We start from the raw sequence: 17,746 nt of genomic DNA on the forward strand, positions 1-17,746 counted from the left end.
TGTGAAACTCAGATTCTCTTGAGTGGAATTTTTAGACTCATGGAGCTTATCAATTACCTAATTTGATCCTTACTGTGATATTATTATTCTGTTCTATTATTATATTATTTTAAATAGACACAATCTAGAGCTTGAAGAAGTTATTTGCTTTAAAGCACAAAGAGAGGAATAAAACACCAGTCTCTTAAAATCCAGGTTACATTGCTGTCATGAAAAAATTTTTAAATGTGGTTGTATAATTAAAATTCCACATGGATTACCTGATTTGTAAGACTGGACATTAGAATCATTAGCAAGAATTCCATTTGTCTAATGTTATTTAACAGTGATTAAAGGAATATGAACAGACATTTCTCCAAAGAAGACATCCAGATGGCCAACAGACACATGAAAAAATGCTCAACATCACTCATCATCAGGGAAATGCAAATCAAATCACAATGAGATATCACTTCACCCCTGTCAGAATGGTTAAAATAAAAAATGGTTAAAATAAAAAATGCAAGAAACAACAAGTATTGGTGAGGATGTGGAGAAAAAGGAACCCTCTTACGTTGTTGGTGGGTATACAAACTGGTGTAGCCACTGAAGAACTAGTATGGAGCTTCCTCAAAATGTTAAAAATAGATCTACTCTATGATCCAGCAATTGTACTACTACCCAAAGAATACAAAATCACTAATTCTAAGGGATACATGCACCCCAATGTTTATAGCAGCATTATTTACAGAAGCCAAGATATGGAGGCAGTCCAAATATCCACTGATTGTGAATGGATAAAGAAGATATGGTATATATATATATATATATATATACACAATGGAATATTACTTAGCCATAGAAAGAATAAAATCTTGCCATTTTAAATGACACGGATGGAGCCAGAGAGTATAATGCTAAGTGAAATAAGTCAATCAGAGAAAGAAAAATACCATATGATTTCACTCATAGGTGTAATTTAAGAAACAAAACCAATGAGCAAAGGGTAAAAAAAAAGAGACAGAGAGACAAACTAAGAGACAAACCCTGAACTATAGAGAACAAACTGATGGTTATGAGAGGGGAGTGGGGTGGGGGGATGTATAGACTAGGTGATGGGGATTAAGGAGGGCACTTGCTGTGATGAGCACCGGGTGTTGCATGGAAGTGCTGAGTCACTAGATTGTACACCTGAAACTAATATAACACTGTATGTGAACTAACGAATTAAAACAAAAACTTAAAGAAATTTAAAAAATAGTAAAAAAAATTCTATGTTTAGTATATCTACCCCAAATACTACTCATTAAATTTTTTGTTTTGGGGCACCTGGGTGGCTCAGTCGGTTGGGTGTCCAGACTCTTGGTTTTGGCTCAGGTCATGATCTGAGGGTCGTGAGATCAAGCCCTGTGTTGGGTTCCATACTCAGTGGGGAGTCCGCTTGAGGATTCTCTCTCCCTCTCCCTTTGCCCCTTCCCCTGCTCATGCACGCATGCACAGGCTCTCTCCCTCTCTCTAAATAAATAAATACATAAATCTTTTAAAAAATAAATTTTTTGTTTTTCCAGAATTACAGCTAGCCATTTTTTAATCTTAATTATAAGTATATTGAATGAATGAATAATCAGGATGAATGTAAATTTTTAAAAGAAATATTTATTTCCAGTTGATAATTGGCTTTAAAAAATTGGAGGGCAGTCATCTGACATTTCTGACGCTCATATATTTCTACACCAGATGCAAAAGGCCAGCTGGGAAAGGAGGAATAGATGTGTGACTAGGTAAGAAAGGGGGAGATACGTTTTTTGAGTATGCTCCATCCCAGTCATTGTAGCTGATACACGTTTCTGAATCTTCATGAAACCCCATGAGGCATGTATTATTATCATTATTTAACAATGAAGCCAAAGAAAAAGCACTTTGTAGATTTCTAAAAGACTTTGTGTATTTATCACATCACAACCATACTATTAAATATTAAATGTTGTAGAGGATTATGTTAGAAAAAAAAAACACCAAAATCTAAAAAAACCTTTAAGACAATTGCACTGATAGGGTGTTGGTTGGCAGGACAAGAGAAAAGCTAAGACAGTCAATCTCTCCAGTCAGATCTGTTTAATTTTTGTCATGGGAATGACTTTACTCTGGAGAACTGCCGAACTGTGGCAGGCAAATGTGATGCTAGAAGTTTCTAAATCCTCAGTTTTAAAAATTATCTGTATCACTTTCTTTCACTGGTGTAGATAAAGAAGGTCATTTAAAGAAAAATCACAAAGAATGGATTATTTCAGCACTGGGGGCAGACAGCAGAAGACAGAGTTGTAGGAAATCACTATACATTTGACTGGTACGCTGGAAAGGATGCAATGTTTATGTTTTCTCTTTGACTTTGGTATTTTGTCCCTTCAGGATTTTCGTATTCTTTCAAAACTGTAATGCATAAAAGATAAACTGTTAATTGATGTTGCTTAAAGTTTTCCTTGGTCAAATGTATTTGAGAAACATATTCTAAATCTTTTCCAAGGCATGCCAAAATCTGCAATAGGATTAAAAACCTATTTAATTTGTTTAAAATTTTGTTTGAAAATGCATTAGCTAGGGCAAAAACTGCATGGAGTACTTACTGGAATCCCTTAAAACCATTTTGGAAAGCACAGTTCTTGATAAGAACATAGTTTCTTGCTATTCTTAGCTGTACTTTGTGATATTTCTTTGAATACTTATCTTAGATATTAATTTCTTAAGGAAAATTCTAGAGCAGAAAGCCATACAATAATAAAAATTTCAAGAATCATCAATACTGCTATGTATTCTTTTTTTTTTTTAAAGATTTATTTATTTATTTTTAGAGAGAGCATGAGTGTGTGAGCAGGGGGAGGGGCAGAGAGAGAGGGAGAGGAGGATTCTCAAGCAGAGAGCACAGAGCCCGACGCAGGGCTCAATCTCACGATCCTGAGATCATGACCTGAGTCGAAATCAGGAGTTGGAAGCTTAACGGACTGTACCACCCAGGTGCCCCACCACTATGTATTCTTGATCTTTGAAAGAATAAATCAGATGTCCTACTGACTCCTGAACATTCAAATTTACCGTAAAGGAGGACAACTAGAAAGGATCAAATATAGTCACTTGGGGACTAGATGAAGTAATGCTTACATTGTTGCTTTATTTTCCAGTGTTTACTTGCTTGTTCCTAAGTAGAGATATTTCTGCTCTCACATTCCAAAGCAATATTTGATGTGGTTTCATCCTTTAATGTCTGAGACAGTTATTAACTAAGTGTGAAGGTGTTAAATGGAAGTTAGCTGAGAAGGAAAAGTTTGACATGGATTTAAGAAATATCTTCTGCCCTGCAGAACACTTTTATCCAGTACCAAATTTATACTATCCATGATTGACTCTTAGCCATCCCTAATTCTTCCAGTCTTATTCTTACAGCAAGGTAAGTAAATGGAAGCATTAGTTAATAGTGAGAAATGTAGGATTAGTCCATGAAATCAGGTTCCTAGGATTAGTCATAACCAAGGACAGCCCAGTGGAAAGGTGTAGTGTATTCAATGTGTCTTTAACCAGTAAAATAGCAAGTAGAACAAAGGAAATGGGGAGAGTATTTTGGGTGTAATATGTTTTTCTCAGTCTAAATAGTTGGTTTCTCTTATATGCCTATTTGGTTTCTTTTAGGATAGAAACCCATAGAGATATTGCAGATTAAATTTCACAGGATGTTGGAAATGTGTGAAAATAATCTAGAGCAGACAAAATAAAATCTCCCTCTTGATTGTAATTGGCCATGTTGTTACTGTCAGTTACTTGGAGCAGTAGAATGGCTGTTTTGAGCCTGTTATATCACTTGAGGTTTTTGAAGGAAGTTCTGCACTGTTTCCTAGAAATGGTTATTGCTGGAGCACCTGCGTGGCTCAGTCGTTAAGCGTCTGCCTTCGGCTCAGGTCATGATCCCAGGGTCCTGGGATGGAGCCCCGCATCGGGCTCCCTGCTCGGCGGGGAGCCTGCTTCTCCCTCTCCCACTCCCCCTGCTTGTGTTCCCTCTCTCGCTGTGTCTCTCTCTCTGTCAAATAAATAAATAAATCCTTAAAAAAAAAAAAGAAATGGTTATTGCTCTTTCTGACTTTCATTGACTCTTCTCCGTGAGGCTGAAGCAGAAAGAGAAAGTGGGAATGGACATAGTGTTGTCATCACACCGATGGGTAAACCGATGGGACTGAGAGTTTCAGAAGTGGGTCACTTGTCCAATGACTACTGAAGATGAAGAAAAATTTTCCCTACCCAGTGGGAAATCTCAGTCAGCTTTTGGAGTAGGTTTCTTTGTGACTGAAAGACAATGGCATTTGTCTTTGCAGTTGTGATGCATCTACCAATAATTCCACAGTACCTCACACTGTTATTGCTCAATACATGAATCACAGAGGAGTTTTGAAGGAATAGTGAATTTATTGACTCATGACAGAACATTTTAAAACACAACTTAACCCGTATTTCAAACAAAGATTTAAACTAGCTTCATGTCTGGTTAGTAGGGTGCAGGATGACTATAGCAGTAATTTGGCATTGTGGTATTAGTCACGTGAATTTGCAAGGGAGAAACTGCAGGGGCAAAGTGTCTTTGCTAAAACACAAGATAGGCCTCCATGGAATGAAAGATTCTGAGTTAAGATTTCAGAATTCTCCTGGAAATGCGATTAGGGATCATATTGTTCCCATGCATCCCACAAAGTATAAAACAAAGCATCTGTATGGATATCAAGGCACCAGGTATCTGGGCAAAGATATTTACCAGAAGATTAAATAGTATCAATAAACTAGTCATTTTTTTCTTTTTCTAGAAAGAATATGGACAAACGCATTTACTAAAAAATAAATTCACAGTAATCAAATATATCATTTAAAAGATATTCATAGTTTTAGGAAAAAAACCTGATACTTGTCAGAGATACTGGAAAAAACAGTGAAGTAGAAGGGTTGATGGAATATCAAGTGAAGTAAAAACTAAGGATGAGAAAAATTTCAGGTTCGCAAGCTTCCTGGATTGAAGTCAGACTGCAGCGAGAATGTTGCTTTCGGCCTGACCTATTTGACCTGCTCGGTGAGGGGCCCTGTCCCGATGACCTTGGTCTGCCTGTTACCTATTTCCATCTTTCCAGCCTTTCTGCTTTCTTTACCCCCTCCTACTTTAGAAGAAAAACAAAAGTGCCTCCTTGTTCTCTTTTTGCATCTTTCTTTTTTTTCACCCTCCCTCTTCATTTTCCTTGAAATGCCTTCTTTGATCTTGGTTCAATTTTCAGATAATGTATGTTACTAGAAGAAAAAAAAAAAGTGAATTGTGTGGCTAACCATGTTATTTCTTCTACTCTTACAGCTTATTTATCCTGCAAGTAATAGTCGAAGAAGATCTGCTTTGGACTTACAGTTTTTATCATTAGCTTGTAAAGCAATTGACTTTATTAAATGCTTTTGGCAAACAAAGGATTTTTTTTCTCCCTTGTATCCTGGACTTGGCTAAATAAAACCTGTCATGGAAGGTCTTTTGTTAAAGATTTTTAATCATTGGCCACTCATCTCTTAAATGCTTCAGTAATATATTCCTGGAATCATAGTTGTTGATATTTTTGAGATATTGACTACGCTTGTGATTCTTTTTTTAAGAATTTTTTTTATTATTATGTTATGTTAATCCCCATACATCATTAGTTTTTGATGTAGTGTTCCATGATTCATTGTTTGCGTGTAACACCCAGTGCTCCATGCAGAACGTGCCCTCTTTAATACCCATCACCAGGCTAACCCATCCCCCCACCCCTCTCCCCTCTAGAACCCTCAGTTTGTTTTTCAGAGTCCATCTTCTCTCATGGTTCATCTCCCGCTCCGATTTCCCCCCCTTCATTTTCCCCTCCTGCTATCTTCTTCTTCTTCTTTTTTTTTTTTTAACATATAATGTATTATTTGTTTCAGAGTGCTTGTGATGTTTTAAAGAAGTTTTAAAAATACCAGGGTCGCAGCAGGCCTAGGCTTTACAGAGTAACCAAGTACATTAATCAGTAATAAAATGAACCCAATCTTGTTGGTGTGTACCTCCTCAATATCAATTAATCATCGCAGTGCATTCTGGAACTCACTAGGTGAAAAATATTATACTGAGAACTTTAGAGATCAATGTGGAAAATCTTAAAAGTGGGATTAAATGCAAGAAATTTATTTGAAATGTGCTTTTTATTTACAGACTGGCAGTCTTGTGCATTGATAAAATAAATAAAAATTAAAGAATAATTATTTAACAGATTAGGCCAGGGATGCTGTTGCAGTTGGGAGAAACTCAAGGGGCTTCGATAAACGTAAATGTTTATTAAATCTTAAATTATGGTTTAGAATCCTGTGTCTGCAAAGCTAGAACTGGAGCTATTTCTGAAATGAACACAGAAATTTATCAAATTCAAGTATGTGGAAGATGCCATAAATCCGACAGATTAAAGAATTCAACCTATCTGTTCTCTGGGGGGACAGTCTGGGCCCCAGCAAGAGTGATGAGGACACTCCCCTCAGCATGAATTAAGGCAGGCAAGAGAAATAGGACTTGAAGCCGGAAAGGAGAGGGCCTTACCTCAACCAGAGTTGGGGATTGTGTTAACCCAGGGGTTTTCACCAAGTTTGATGGTGTTTAAGACTCCAGTGAAAGGCAGGAGTGAGCAAAATGTAAACCAAGTCCAGGATTGTTCCTTATGTCTTGAAGTGTTTATTGTCAAATGGGGAGAAAGCTCAGAGACTTGGCAAACAATGGCACAGAGTCTGATAGCATGACGATAATAACATGAAGGGGTGGCTCGTCAGCGGCTGGTTAGTTTCAGAAGTCAGCACATGTGGCAATGAGGGAGAATTATTCTTTTTTTTTTTTTAAAGATTTTATTTATTTATTTGAGAGAGAATGAGATAGAGAGAGAGAGAGACCATGAGAGGGGGGAGGGTCAGAGGGAGAAGCAGACTCCATGCCGAGCAGGGAGCCCGATGTGGGACTCGATCCCGGGACTCCAGGATCATGACCTGAGCCGAAGGCAGTCGCTTAACCAACTGAGCCACCCAGGCGCCCGAGGGAGAATTATTCTTGACAGTGTTACATCATCTCTGAAGCACAGTATTTGAGGTTTTGTGTATACAACAGTATGGTGTAATATGTATATACAATGAATATAGAACTATAGAATAAAGAATATTAATATGCAGAACAATCCTCATCACTATTTACACCCTTTTGCTCACTTTTTCCTTTTTTCACCAAGCAGGCAGTTCAACCTCAGGTTAACTGTGCAAATGATGTGACTCTAATGAAATAATATTTTATCTATCTATCTATCATGTATCTATTTATTCATTTATTGGGGAGAGCAAGAGGGAAAGAGAGAATCTTAAGCAGGCTTCACGCCCAGCGGGGGTGCGATCTCACAACCCTGAGATCATGACCTGAGCTGAAATCAAAAGTCAGCCCCACTGACTGAGCCACACAGGTGCTCCCACTGAAATGATATTAATAATTATTTCAGTGTAGGTTCCATTTAATGAGTGGCTTCATCTTCACCAGAACTTTGCTGATGGTTTTAGATATTTTATTTCATTTACTACTTATAGCAACATGGTGAGTTAGGGATTGTTGAGCAGTTTACATATTATGAATCTGACACTGAGAAAAGTTAATAATCAGGCAGCCAGGATTTGAGGACAGGTCAGTCTGATGCTGAACTTAACACATTGTCCATATAACATGGGTGCACATATACACTATGATAGATGATAGATAGATTAGATGATAGATAGATAGATGATAGATACACACACATCCATGGCACACAGATATATATATGGTCTACTGCATTTTTCTCTCAATTGTGTGACTTCAGAGAAATTGATAAAATATTATGATTAGATTCAAACTGTTCTAGTTCTTACTTTCTGAATTGCTGACTGATGTCTTGTGGACCTCAAAGAAGAGTAATGAGGAATGCTGATAGCTTTTATAACCCACACTTTACAGAACCTATTGGCCAGAGAGAGATACTAAAAATTTAAGTACCTAATGTTTCATGGGGTTTAATTATGAATCAGGCACTTTCTATACATTGCTATGAGTTGAATTTTATCTCCTCAAAATCCATATGTTGAAGTTCTAAACCTCAGTACCTCAAGCTGTGACCTTACTTAGAGATAGGGTCATTGCAGATGTAATTAGTTAAGATGAGGTCATACGGGAATAGGAGGGTCCCCTAACCCAATATGACTGGCGTCCTTCTAAAAAGAATGCCACGTGGACAGGCAGAGACATCTATAGAAAGAGGATAATGTGAAGACAGCCATCTCTAAAGCCACAGAGAAGGGCCTGGAACAGACCCTTCCCTCACAGCCTTCAGAAGGAACCAACCCTGATTCTGGACTTTTAGGGCCTAGAACTGTGAGACAATCAATTTCTATTGTTTAAGCCCCCAGTCTGTGGTCCTTTGTTTTCGTACTGCTAGCAAATTATTACATTTATTATCTCATTAAATCTTCCCAGCAAACCTATGAAGTCGGTGTTCTTATTGTCTTCAGTTCACCAATGAGGAGAAGTTAAGTAGCAGTGAGCAAGGGGCCCTCTGCACTGTGACGCCAGGTCCCACTTCTATCACCCATATGCTATCTTGCCTCCACCCAGGAGAAGAGATAGCTGTTTCCCTCGATACTAAAGAGAATGCAAAACACCCAGAAAATTCACTGGTGTGAATTAAAGAGATCGACGGTAGTTTGCCTTCTAAGGTCTTAAAAGAGTTAATCATGTGCTTTCCTGGGGTAGTGAGGAGAGAGTGAACCAGCTTCTCATGCGCCAACAGGGTAACATTCCTGCCTGTCCCGATCATGAACATGGGAATGCACACACGCATTCCCGATCTGGTGTTTATAGTATAAGAAGAAAGCATATTTGGGAAACTTCTTTCCCACTATCTCTCTAAGAGCCCTACATTCACTGGGCTTCTTGGCGCAGGTACTGGGTGAGGTCACTGGAACTCCAGGAGGGTGAAATAAGTACCCGGGCCAGAAATTAGGGCTCCTCTCAAGATGTGGTACCTCGTAGCTGCATTACATCCAAATCCACCAGTCCTTTTATGAATGACAACTGAAGGATGGATGGCTAATGCCGCCAGGAAAACGGACCATTATTTCCTCAGATTGTTGTGAGTATTTCGTGATGATTTATCTTTCCCTTTTATTGTTTTGTCTGTACCTTCGGTTTTAGAGAACGGATTTAACCCAGAGTGTTCGTTTTTCATTTCTAAAATAGCATGAGTTTAGCTCTGAAGTAACCTCATAAGGAATGCTTCGTTTCTGTTGTGGTAAATGACCTTTCAACTTTAAAAAAGGAACAAAACAAAAAGTCACATACATTGCATCCTCTTTCCTATTTTGTGTATATTTATGGTTAGAGGCTGTTAGGAGGAAAACATGCTTTTGTAAATAAAGTAAGAGGTTTGGAATCAAAATGAGTTTGAATCCTGTTTCACTATTTTGTGTTGTCATATTTTTATCTAACAATTTGAGTCTCTGTTTCTTCCCCTAAAAGATAGAGATAAAAATCAGTAATTTTTTATGGATTTTAAGTTTTAAGTGAGTGATGGGTAAGACAAGTTCATTGTAGAGTGCCTGGCACATGGTAGGCGCCATTATTCCCAGTTTCTGTAGCTCGGGAATTGGTGATTTGCAAACACTATTAAGATACATTTGTATATCCCCAGCAAGAGGTGGTGAGCTAGAACCTTATACCTACTAAAACAACAAAAATAAAAAGTTAATAATACCAAGTAGAGGCAAAAATATGGGGGAACTGAGAACTCTGAACTGCTAATGTGTAAACAAATTTTTAAAAAAAATCTGGAGACAATGAGAAGGTGTTTAACAAAACTAAGCAAGTTCACATCCTAAAGACCCAGAAATTCTATTACTGGGCACATTGCCAGAGAAATTCTTTCTCATAAGCTTAAAGAAGCATGCATAGGAATATTCACTGTGGCTTTTTTTTGAAATAAGGAAGACTTAGAAACAACTATTCTCATGACTAGACTAGGGAATGGATGAATGAACTGTTCATGTTGTGACATACAATGCAATGTCAAAGGGATGAATTAGATCTAAATACACCAAAACTGATAGATATCAACATTTCAAAAGCACAATTTTTGAGGGAAAGGGAAAATGCACTACACTGGATGGGCGTGAGAGGTGGTAGAGAGGAAGACAAGTGAAGTTAGGGAGATAAAGGAGATCAAAGATGAGGGACCCGGTCTGGAGCAATTGAGAAATGTGCTGTGAACTGAGGACAGCTTATATCAATCTCATTTTGCTGACCTAAGAGTCATACAATGACAATGACACAGAATAATAAAAGTAGACATGTTACATACTTTTATTCCTCAAAACAGTTGCATTGAGAGCTAATGGAAACAATCTGGGGCCATTAAAAAACAACATTTAAGCAAGACTTCTTTTTTTCTGAGGGTTTTCCCCCCTCCAATTCTGAATACGGTTTTACACGGGCTCACTCTCGTGTGGCCTTCATCTGGTTCCCATGAACAAGTACTTATGCAACCTTTGCCTCTGACAACTCCCAACCATTGCCAATGACCCACTTTTCCTTTGAATTTTCTACCAGGTTTGAGTCAGCATGTCTTTTCTCTTAAAATTTTAAGACATCAGGCATCACTCCCTTATACCTCCTAATTGCCAGAGAAACAAATTAATTCCCAGAGGAGACTCTGAAAACTGTCACAGCTTGAGCTATAATAACAAAATACCAAGTGGACTAAACAACAGATATTTATTTCTCATAGTCCTGGAGGCTGGGAAGTCCAAGATCAAGGTGCCTGCAAATTCAGTTCTTGGTGAGTGCCATCTTCCTGGCTTGCAGAGGTCCCCTTTCTCAATGTATCCTCACATGATGGGGGGAAGGAGGTGAGAGGAGCGGGGGGAGAAGAGAAAGAGGGAGAGGGAAGGTGGAGGGAGAGAAAGAGGGAGGGAGAAGGGGAATCTGGTGTCTCCTTCTCTTCTTATAAAGGCACTAATCCATCAGGGGGCTCCACCATCATGACTTCATCTAAACCTAATTACCTCTCAAAGGTCCCACCCTCTAATACCATATAACAGCTCCTAATACATAACATCATGTTGGGGGTTAGGGCTTCAACATATGAATTTTATAGGGATACACACTTTCAGACCATAATAAAAACCATGTCACTAGGCTTGAAGTAAGAAGAAAGTGCTGCCTTTTGGAGAGATGGGACACATAGCAGAGCTCTATCCAATGAAATCTCTTCATAACCTCCCTTTCTATAATCTTTAGCAACCCTGTAATTTTGTACTCTTAAGGTGGGAAGGTTTTAAGATTTAGAATTGTTCCCCCTCTGTATGACGCCTTCTTTGCCATCGTACTCTGCCCTAAGGTCCTATTACATTTATTCTCTGCTCTTAGAGGACAAGGACACCTTTTTTTTTCATTTTAAAATCTTCACGCTTGCATGCACACTGTCTATCATATAGTAGGTACTTAATAGTTGCTTTTAAACTCACCTGGAGGGGCGCCTGGGTGACTCAGTCGGTTAAGCATCTGGCTCTTGGTTTTGGCTCAGGTTATGAGCTCATGGGTTGTGGGATGGAGCCCACCTCGGGCTCCTCGCTTGGTGGCTTGGCGGGGAGTCTGCATGAATGGTTTTCTCTCTCTGCCCCTCCCCTGGCGCTCTCTCTCAAAATAAATAAATAAATCTTTTAAAAAATAAACTCACCTGGAATAGTACAATAGTACCCTAACTGTCCCTCTGCTTCTACTCTCGTCATTCCCACCATCATTCATTTTCCCACATAGTAAACAAAATGAGTCTTTAAAACAGTACATCTGAAAAGTCACTTAGCAGCCCTAAACCCTTCAATGAGCACCTACTTAGTGACCAAACCCCAGTCTTTCCTGTGGTCTACAAGGCTCTGCCTGACTCCGGCCCTGGCTATTTCTTCCCCCTCATCTGCGCTTCCCTCACTCCTCACCAGGTACACAGCTTTCTTTGCTGTTCAGTCATTGTCTATGCAAGATGCTGCCCCAGGACTTCTGGACTTGATGTTTCTTTGGCTTCATAGATTCTTCCCTTAGGTATTTTCACAGCTTGCTTTCACATCTCTGTTCAAATGTCACCTCATCTAAGATACCTTCCAAAACCACTTAACCCAAAATAGCAGCTCACCTCAACACTTCCAGCTCCTTATGTGGCTTTAGTTTTCTTCATTGCACTACCTGGCATTGTATACTTTTCTCTGCCTTTTCGAATGGGAGCTCCACAAGGACAGAGATTTTGGTGGTTTTGTTCTCTGCTGTATCCCCAATACTCAGAACCGTCTTTGGCATATAGTAGGTATTGCCTGACTGATAGAGGATTAACGGCTTCTTCCGTCCGAAGAGATTGGTTGATTGAGCCCTTCTGGCAGAAATGCCTCAATATGCCACTCAAGGCTATGCAGGATCTGGCCCCAACTTCCCTTCCTTTCCTTTTTGCTTTAATTTATCCTCAATTGCCCTTGCTTTCTTTTCTTTTCTTTCTTTTTTAAGATTTTATTTATTTATTTGACAGAGAGAGACACAGCGAGAGAGGGAACACAAGCAGGGGGAGTGGGAGAGGGAGAAGCAGGCCTCCCGTGGAGCAGGGAGCCTGATGTGGGGCTCGATCCCAGGACCCCAGGACCATGACCTGAGCCGAAGGCAGACGCTTAACGACTGAGCCACCCAGGCACCCCTCTTTTCTTTTCTTTTTTCTTTTTTTTAAGATTTTATTTATTTATTTGAGAGAGAGAGAGAGGAAGAGAGAAGCAGACCCCCCGCTGAGCAGGGAGCCCAATGGGGGACTCCATTCCAGGACCCTGGGATCATGACCTGAGCCGAAGGCAGATGCTTAACTGACTGAGCCACCCAGGCGCCCCAGGTTCATTTTTATTTTTTTGTAAAAGCCATAAGTATTTTTCATGTTGGAAAAAACTTACCAGCCAAAAATGCTGCAGTACCAACTAATGGATCTTACTACTTTTAGTAGTTTGTAAACTTCCGTTTTCACTTGAAGATTTTTGCTGTATTTGTTTTCCACCTTGACTATTTTACTTACCATATTTTAAACACTATTTATTCTTCTTGTTGCCAGAGTAACACGAGCTTTTTACATTTTGAGATGCCACTTAAAAAGTGATGGTAGCAATTTCCCCCAGCCAGGTTTCTTCACAGTCGCATCAAGATTTAGATCATAACATCATAGCAAGATAGTAGAGGCTCTGAAAAGACAGTATTGTAATAACAATGCTACGTGTTCATTACATTTATTTCATTTTGTCCTGGCCATTAAGGGAAAACTAGATTTTTCAACCATGTGCAGTTAGGAGTGGAAACTATGTTCTGGCCAATGGAATAAATGAAATGTAGCTGGAAGCTATGTATACCCTTACAGGGCTGGCTCCTAAAACCTCTTGCATCATCCTATATGTCTTTCCTTCTTAAGAGCTGGGAGGATGTCATTACCAAGGTCAACCTTAGGAGGCATGTTCTGAAGATGGTGGAGGCTTGGTCAGCTTGGGTGCCTGCATGACTGTTTAGTAGAGGGACACTCTCCCTCCAGCTCCCTGCTACCATGTATTGGACTGTTACATGAGCCAAGAATAAACTTCTCTTGGTTTAACCACTGAGATTCAGAGGGATGCTTTTGTAGTAGTCATTTACCAGAATTAACTGAAGCTTTTCATGAACATATTGCTAACAAATGAAGTAGTTTCAATTCATTAGCAGAGAAGAAATTATTTCAAGTATATAAAACATTTAGATGATTTTATGAATTGTTTTGATCCCAAATTTAAAAACAGAAAGTTTTCTGTAAATTGGGTCCTGATAAAAGAAATTGGTGTTTTAGTGCAGACTCCCAAGAGGTAAAGCAATGTATACTATTCTGTACATTTTTAGAGATCAGGAAACTGAGGCCCGGAGAGCCTCATACAAGTTTCCACGGTTGGTAAGAAGGTAGTGTGGCTGCAGAAGTCGTGCTTGTCACCCTTATGCTGTATTGGTTCTTATTGCTAGAAGGCACTGTTCAGCAGCTGGGGAGATCATAGAGCTGTTGACAAATCAACAACTATATTCTTGTGGCTGTTAAAACATCAATGCATCCTTTGCAAGAAGAGCAAATGATAATAACTTGAGTCTCATGATAAATCATTTTGTGCAAACCATTCCACCTTCCAGTTGCTTTTCAATGATTCATTATGCACGAAGAACTCTAGTATAAAGTTTGAGTTTCAACACTTACAGAAACTTTCCTCTGGATTCATCTGGAGAAACTGAGTTTTCTTTTCCTGCAGATTGCTTTAGAGCTGCTAGCTCAGCATGGCTCTCTATTCTTAGTGCACATTCAAAACAAATAGGCATTTTGGAATCGTCATACCAAGACTGATTAGCAAAACTTAGCATATGGAATGCAGTGCAGAGATCCAGAGATATGTCAATCATAAACATTTTTTTCAGTTCATGTTAAAATCTTGAATGGGAATTTCTCTCTAATTTGTATACAAGTAACTAATCTAATTTGAATATAAGTAACCCCTTGTAGCAGAGTACCCTGTCAACTTTCATTTATTCATCAAATATTTTTTATGCACCCATTCTGTAGTAAGGCACTGTTTTAGGTATTTAGGGTTTACTTCTCAAAAAACAAAGATTCTAGGCTTCATAGAGCAAATTGTGAATGCTTTCCTCAGGGAACAATCCATTATAATGCCACTGGAAGAACTTGGAGCACACTGGCTTTCCATTTTTTCTGCAAGAATTCCAAGCACATGGCATTTGCATGTAATGGGAAGTCTTAGGGAACATTACACTGGTGTGCTCCATTTTGGCTCCAGTCAGTGACACTCCTGGTAACCCTCTTGTTGCCTTTGGGAATATAAATCCCTTCTGAGTCACAAAAGATATTTTCCCCTGAGGAGGAGACGTGTCAAAGGTTTGTGTCTTCCTTGGAGGTAATCAAGATTTACTCTTCAGAAAGTTGAAACAATGGAGGGCATGGATGAATCAACCTTTTATGTGTGGATAAAAATGAGATCTTACCAGGAGGCTGTTCTCTCACCAAGAAAAATATAAATAGATCGTGTGTATCACATAGTGTGCATATCATGAATAACATATCACAGGTATGGGCGCCTGGGTGGCTCAGTCAGTTAAACATCTGCCTTTGGCTCAGGTCATGATCCTGGTGTCCTGGGATTGAGCCCCACGTCGGGCTCTCTGCTCAGTCTGCTTCTCCCTCTCCCTCTGCCTGGCACTCCCCCTGCTTGTGCGCACACACTCTCTCTCAAATAAATAAATTAAAAAACACAAACAGGGCACCTGGGTGGCTCACATGGTTGAGCGTCTGCCTTCGGCTCAGGTCATGATCTCAGGGTCCTGGGATCGAGTCCCGCATCGGGTTCCCTGCTCAGTGCAGAGCCTGCTTCTCCCTCTCCCTCTGCCACTCCCTCAGCTTGTGCTCTTCTGTCTATCTCTCTGTCAAATAAATAAATAAAATCTTAAAAAAAAAAAAACACACAAACAAAAAAAAATACATACCAGAAGTAACTAGATCAGTAATTTTCCATTGCTTGATAGTTAGACTTCCCATATTCCAAACCTTCCAGAACATGGCCACAGAGCCAAAAAGATAAGAAAATATTCTTTTTAAAAGGATAATTACAGTCCTAACAAGGCCCGCCTGATGTATCCCCTGACCTCAGCTCACCATGTTGAGCTGCACTGGGCTTCTTTCTGTCCCTTAAACAAGCCAGACTTGTTAGCTCCAGTGGATTGGCTGTCTCCTGGAAGGACCCCTTCCCAGATCTGTAAGTGATGGTTGGTTCAGTTTTCTTAATCAGATCTCTGATTAAATGCCCCCTTCTCAGACAGGTCTTCCTTGATCAGTCTGACTGAAATACTGTTTTCCACCCACTCTTATGCCTCTATGCAATCAGATCTCTTGTTTAGCGTTCCCATGGAACTTATTCCTCTGCCATCTTGTTTATTAGTTTGTTTGCTTTTTCCACATCGCTTCACCACTCTAAAAGTTAGGTCCCATTAGAACAGGAACTTTGTTCTGTTGTATCCCTGGCATCCAGAACACACCTGGCCCCTAGAAGGGGTTCATGAATATTTGCTGAATGAATGGATATAAGTTACGTTTCATAGAAACAGGCCTGAAGCCACCGAAAAACTTTATTTTGCTTGAGTTTAAAGTTATTTTGTTTATAAACTTGTTATTTAAACAGAAAATCATGTCAGACTACCATTATCCAATTGATATTGCTGGAAGTATTTCAATATTTTGGCCAGAATTTAACCTAAAACATAATTTATTCCCACCTTAGTATATGTGAGTATACTAATACATCTAGTTAGAGGAATACAAACACACAGTGAATTCAGCTGGAAAGAGTCAGCAATAGAGGCAGCCTGTGGTTAATAAGCCATGACCTTGAACCAATTCCGTCAAGGAGTGATTGTTGGACGAAAAGTAGCACTTTCGTAGAGAAATGGCAGCAGGAGGAGAATTTAGACAACCACATGGCCGCTTAACGACTGAGCCACCCAGGCGCCCCTAGGCAAGTACAGTTTTATCACAAATGTTCTTCTATAAAGTTCTGAACATCTGGGCATAGAGCTCAATTCCTTCATGATGCAGAACAGATTAATGGGCAGCAGACATTTACTGCATTGACTTCTGTGAGCTAATCTCTTTATCTGTGAGGTAGATAGACTAATTCTTGCCACCAGATTTTTTTTTTTAAAGATTTTATTTATTTATTTGAGAGAGAGAGAATGAGAGAGAGCACATGAGAGGGGGGAGGGTCAGAGGGAGAAGCAGGCTCCCTGCCGAGCAGGGAGCCCGATGCGGGACTCGATCCCGGGACTCCAGGATCATGACCTGAGCCGAAGGCAGTCGCTCAACCGACTGAACCACCCAGGCGCCCGCCACTTCAGATTTTTGTGAAACTGAAACAAAACTACATACGTGGCATTGAATGTGCCCAAAACACAGTAGGTACTTTGTAAATATTCACATATTCGTTGATCCATTCAAAAAGATTGTGCTTGGTATAATTATAGAGTTAATATCAGCTGTTTTTAAAAAACTATCTTCTGGCACTCAACAGACTTTTTTTAAAAGAAGATTTATTTATTTATTTTTAGAGAGAGAGTGCAAGTAGGGAGAGGGGCAGAGCTAAGCATGGAGCCTGGTGTGGGCGTGATCCCCCGACCCTGAGATCTTGACCTGAGCCGAAACCAAGAGTTGGACGCTTAACCGACTGAGCCATCCAGGTGCCCTGGCACTCAACAGCCTTACTGATTCTTACTATTCAACTATTCTAAGTAGTCACCGTGTATATTTGCACACATGCTCATGGACAAATGTGTGCTAGGGATGAGTGAGGAGCACGGTAAGCAGTGGAATGAGAGAAAGAAGTAAAATGGGATATGGTAAGTTAGAGTGCATGGGAAGTGATTTTCAGTTTTGTACGTTAGAAGTACTGGATGGTTATGTGGGATTATTATTAACCAGAGGCCATGCAGCAGCTTGTTCAACTAACTGACATTCTTTTTTTTTTTTTTTTTCTTTTTTTTTTTTATTCTTATGTTAATCCCCATACATTACATCATTAGTTCTAGATGAAGTGTTCCATGATTCATTGTTCGTGC

The sequence above is a fragment of the Leptonychotes weddellii genome, chromosome 4, assembly GCF_054177405.1.
Source record: "Leptonychotes weddellii isolate Sample4059 chromosome 4, ASM5417740v2, whole genome shotgun sequence".
NCBI lineage: Eukaryota > Metazoa > Chordata > Mammalia > Carnivora > Phocidae > Leptonychotes > Leptonychotes weddellii.